Source organism: Ostrinia nubilalis, chromosome 20 (assembly GCF_963855985.1).
Source record: "Ostrinia nubilalis chromosome 20, ilOstNubi1.1, whole genome shotgun sequence".
NCBI lineage: Eukaryota > Metazoa > Arthropoda > Insecta > Lepidoptera > Crambidae > Ostrinia > Ostrinia nubilalis.
Window position 1 is genome coordinate 3,006,725 of NC_087107.1, and position 6,000 is coordinate 3,012,724.

Below are 6,000 nucleotides of genomic sequence, written 5' to 3' on the forward strand. Positions count from 1 at the left end.
CTACATTTCACAAAGTAGTTGACGAAATCAATTTTCTACTGACATACATAATGTTCTATTTTTATGAATAATTAAATACATAGTAGGTATTTCTCATAGTCTACTTCATTATTAAGTAAAGCCTGCTAGTAATAGATACTTTTGACTCAAACTTGCCAATTATTCTTTTAGATACAAAATCTTTACAATTAGGTAGTTGAAACCAACCTGAAATCCTAGTTAGTTTTCATGTTGAAAAACTAACTAGATTATTAGTTAATAGAGTTCACGAATTGTGACCTCATACGCCATGGCTCCCTTTGTCAGGCAAAAGCTATGGGAGATTCGCATTTTCTAGAGAGTATTTTTTCGAGAGCGTTATGTTCTAGATCCTACTTACCCTAGAGCATAACACATGCTGAGTGGTTGCCATTTTGGTTCCAAATTAAAAATAAGTATACGGATCTGATCTGTTTGTTTTTTTTTATGCTAGACAAAGCAGGTATCTGACCGCAATCGCACCTGGTGTTAAGTGAGATGCCGTCTAGGATGGTACATGGTTTGTTTGTTTGTTGTCTTATTTATAAGGATTTTGTACTAAATAACCATTTTTTCTGTCTTCCTTTCACAGTTCATAATAAGTACTTATTCAATTGATTGGTGGTGTCAACTACCCTATTACCTCCTTTCGAATCACAAATGAGATGAACTCAGTCTTCGTACTACATTTCATACATTAGGTCTTTCAACACTGAATGTCAAGGACGCAATTTAACAGCCTAAATTATCTAATTAGAATAAAAAATACGCCCACACCAGCTCACAAAGTGAAATTGGGAGTGCCCTCTCAATGGGCCTAATTCGGCCATCTTGGCACAATAGTGCAAATACACATCGTTAGGTCGCTTTGTGAAGTTGGGCAACCGACGCCGACGCGACGGGCATTGCATTTTTGCAATCCTCTATTGCTGATATTAATATTGGACAGTTGTTTTGCATGCGTCAAAGGCAAATAAGTTATATGACATCATCATCCTATTTTATCAAAGCAAATAGAAGATTTGATCTAAACTTATCACTCTGGTCACCGTAGAGTCATAGAGCCTTGGTCTAATAAGCTAAAGATATAATCGCACCCCTGGTGAAACACAACACTCACGTTTGCAAAAAAATGCAAAAATGAGTTAAATATCCAAAAATGATCCTAAAGCATCCCTTTACTTGGTGTGATAACGTTACTTTTGTAGTACGCATAGTTTCGTTACGTTGTCGTATATGCTGTTCATCTCATCTATACATATATTCTTAAATCATTGTTTTGTGAGGTGTCAAAGTTTTAAAGCTTCTCCTGAACAACTAGATATTTGCATAAGTGACAATGTCGCAACAGGCCATGTTTCGGGACTCTATATTATTATTTAAGATTCAAATGTACCAAAATGATGCAATAAATGTTTATAATAATGAATAATAAACTATAGCCTGAACTTATTACGTTGGTCACCATAGAGTCTTTGGTCTATTAAGCTAATTATATCATTATTTCTTTACCCTTTTCAATTTGCAATTAATACTTTGTGTCATTAAAAGTTCAACTTCAGTAATTCTCACCAAAAAAGCTCTAACTCGGTACCTATACCTAACCCTGTGTACGATTAATTTATTCCGTTTTACCCAGTTGCATGTGACGGATCAGTATAATCCGTTGTATAACCCAACAATCATTCACTGCATTGTTATTGCTAAGGCCCTGTTCACATCAGCTGTTAGTTTTATCGCTATCAAATCTGTAATTACTTGATTGGATAACCATACTTTGTGGTGGTAGCTAAAGTTTGTTTTATTGTTATGATTAATAAACTGGGTGAGATGAAGTTCGTAGGTGTTAACCATTAACATTACAAGTTATTGATGGATAGCTGTTTGGTCTTTGTTTTATAGGTCTATAGTTATAGCCTATTGTTATGAAAGTTTGTTATAATGTCAAGTTTTCTCCAAATTGTAATGGACAGTTTGTCAAAAATTTTAGTGAGTTACGACAATACTTGATGAACTTTAAATTTTATTTTTAACGGTTCCTATAAAAGTAAAGTATAGGTACCTAACCTACCACACATTGTTAATAACAATAACAATATTATAATACTAATCATTGTAATGTCATTTCTAAAGTTCTACACACTGGAAGGGTTTCTCCACTTCAGGGGAAAACTTTAACACAAAATTATATTAGGACCAGGCCCTTTTAACGTGCCATCTGAAGCACATAAATGCTTCAGCAAATGCCACTTATTATGCGCATGGTAGGTCACTTAATGGTAAATTAATAGTAGCAACACCATTCAAGCTACCTGTAGCCGCATTTTCAAATAACACTAAAAACAACAAATCATCCTAATTAAGCAACTTCAACCTTAATTACCTTCACCCTAAAGGTGCAAACAATACGCGCTATCATTGCATCTGGGCCTTACAATCCGCACTAATAAAGCAGTAAGTGAAATAAAAAGTCCGCAGCGTCTTCCCGCGAGAGTTGCGCAAGCGCAGAATGTCATAATAACAATGATTATAGCGAGCCCGTGCGGGATCCGTGTCAGCGCCTGTGAATAGTTTTCGTGTGTAGTGATGGGAATAAGAGATGTTGTTGTCGATGTTTTCGCTTTCAGATTATCGATAGTTAAGATGCAACTGAAATTACATGTTTAACAACTAGATATTGCGTTCGCGTTTATTGTAAAGTCACGCAAAAAAATCTTTCAAGGATTTTGTTCCACAGGTAAATAAAGTTTCTGACATGCCAGTATACCTATTGTAGGTACTCGTTGCAAACATTGTACTGAATATTGATTTATCCTATCAATCCTCAAGCGTTCGCATTTCTCGATTCGTGGGCTATTCTCTCTCTAGTGGGCTAGTCTCTGACAGATTCACAAAATGATAGAAATACTTTTTTGTAATGATATAGCTCGTTGAAAACTATTTTGCCTGAGAAAGAAATAAATTGGCCAAGTGATGTTTTCATTCCTGTTGTCAAAAGGTAATCAATATAAATATCTATACTAATATTATAAATGCGAAAGTAACTCTGCTGTCTGTCTGTCTGTCTCGCTTTTACGCCTAAACCACTGAACCGATTTTGATGAAATTTGGCATATAGATAGTTTGAGTCCCGGGAAAGGAAAAAGGATAGTTTTTATCCCGGTTTTTGAAAAAGGGACGCGAGCGATAAAGTTTTCTGTGACAGACAAAATTCCACGCGGGCGAAGCCGCGGGCGGAAATCTAATCAAGCTAGCTAGAATTGTTTGTTATTTCAGACATAGTCAACAGATTATTTTTCACGGAGCGTGTGAATTTCATAACTTCATATAAGAGTTTCGTTAGTCGATAATCGATAGCTACGAGTACAAACATCACTACTCCAACGTTCCCACATCTGGAAGGTGAGTAAAATAATATCAAACACGTTTTTGCTGACGAATTGAGATCATTCTTTCTGCATTTAGCTATTCACTAGTTAGGCACGCAAAGATGGTAGAGATTTGGGCCGAATGCCCTGATAAAGCTTTTTGAAAATGTAGAGTCGCATGTAATTAGTAGTATATTAGTCACGCGATTAATAAAACCTTCGTGTAAGCGATGCTGTGCTACTTCGACACGCAAATGATTTATGGACATTACTGTTATGAGATCTTTTTAATAACCTGGCTGAGAATCCCAGCTGTCCCGTAGTTTTATTTACGAATATTTATTTATTTATTTAAATTTTAATGCCATATAAATTGGTACAAAAGTCGAACTTAATGCCATATCACACCATATCAATGCACTTCTTGAATAGAAGTTTCATACTTATTAATTCTTATTTTCAGGTAAGTTATGGGGTGTTTTGGGGCAGTGGTGGAGGAGCGAGTTTAAGGTTAGTGTTCATCCGTAGTATAAGTTAAATGTTATCAAACCGTCCTCAAGTCTCAAACTAGACTTAACGCCTTATTATAGCGCCTATATTGTTACTGGGGGAAATAATCATAACCAGCTGTAATCCGAAGAGCAAAAATGCCAAAGAATGGTCACCCAACCATTTAGACCGCGGTGTAGGTTTTTGGTGATCGCTACCAAACTGCTGTTGCCACTGTGCTACAAATACCCTTAAAACTACAATCATCATCATCAACAGCCCTTTACAGTCCACTGCTGGACTATGAGCCTCCTCCACTATAGTGGAGGGTTTTGCCATAATCTCCACGCTAGGCAGGCGGGTTGGAGATCGCAGTTTAAAAGATTGATGTTTTTCAGAGAGCGCTGCTGCCCATTCTCTGTTTGATGTGTAGTCCCTAAGTCGCCTCTTACGACACCCGCGGGAAGAGTAGGGGTTGGTGACAAATGTATTCTACTCTGCCGTCACCACACGGCATACAAAACTACAATACTACCCTATAAACTAATCTTCTCTTCCAGTACACTCATACAATTACATCAGTTGCATTATTGCACTTATACAAAACCTAGATCAAAGCCCATCATTAGTTTCTTACCCTTGCCCTATTACATGCGCACGCGTCTTTCTCAGAAAACGCATTTTCACACTATTTTAACTAGGCTTCTGCGTGCATAGTTCAAATTAACTGAAATTATAACCTTTTAGACGCATAAAAGCGTTCGTTCGTTCGTTTCAGCCAAATGACGTCCACTGCTGGACAAAGGCCTCCTCCAAGGTTTTCCACAATGCACGGTCCTGCGCTGCCCAAAGAAGAGGAGAACCAAAGTGACCGACATAGCTCGCAGAATTGCTAAAACCAAGTGGCAGTGGGCGGGGCACATAGCTCGTAGAGACGATGGCCGTTGGGGCAGAAAAGTTCTCGAGTAGCGACCACGGGCTGGAAGACGTAGCGTGGGCAGGCCTCCTACTAGGTGGACCGACGATCTCGTAAAGGTCGCGGGAAGAGCCTGGATGCATAAAAGCGAATTCTCATTAATTCTGATTCCCATCTTTGAGTTGGTACAGACTGTACAATTTTGTTGAAAAATAACACCTATTACGATGGATTAAGGTGCAGTGTTTAGTATTATGTGCTGTCGCCTGTACATGCTTTCAAAAAGCAATACGGATATGAGTAGCATCTCTTGTCTGTTATGTAACGACGCCTACTGTTTGATGTTTTGCGGCTAGGGCTGTCACTGGATATAGTTAGTCAGTTTCATTTATTACCGACGATTAATTCATTGCGAGGCCTAAGGATTATTTGAATTTGCAGTTAATTAATTGCATCTGTTTTGTTGTTTGCACATGACAGGGGGTAAAGATTATTCAATATCAGCTTAATTTGTTTGCATGATTGCTGAAATCAATGGTGATCGCTTATTATTTTGAAGTAATGACAGAACTACCTATATTCTACTCGATGTGTAGTTACCATTAAGGAGAGTCATCAAAATTGTGAGTAATTGAAATGAATATTGCGGGAATCAATAAAATACCTGAATTTTGCTGCATCACATTAAGATGATATGCAAAACAGTATGAAGAGTAAAATAAATGTGGATTATACCTTACTAGCGACCCGCCCCTGCTTCGCACAGGTACAAATTATACTGAAAAACCAAACTCATGAATCACTCTATGTATTAAAAAACCGCATGAAAATCCGTTGCGTAGTTTTAAAATCTAAGCATATATAGGGACAGACAGACAAGAAAGAGACTTTGTTTTAGAATATGTACTGATAAAACAGAATTAATCACGTCATTGTCGATTTTCCACAAAATCGAAGCGTGAAAATCCTTTTCCATCATATTTTGATTTTCATCATACTTTGTGCCAACCCTACAGCCATAACCGTGGAGGCTTCTTTCACACAGTTGACACACTGAAAGGATGCAGAGGACGCGCGTGCGATCTTATCAGCCTCCGGAAGAGTTTCCCAGGCTTTCTAAATATCCAGATAGCTGGGATTTTGGTAGGCGCTGATTGTTTAGTTGTTAAAGCTACAGTTGTTATAATCGGGACTGTAAATCTAGGCTTT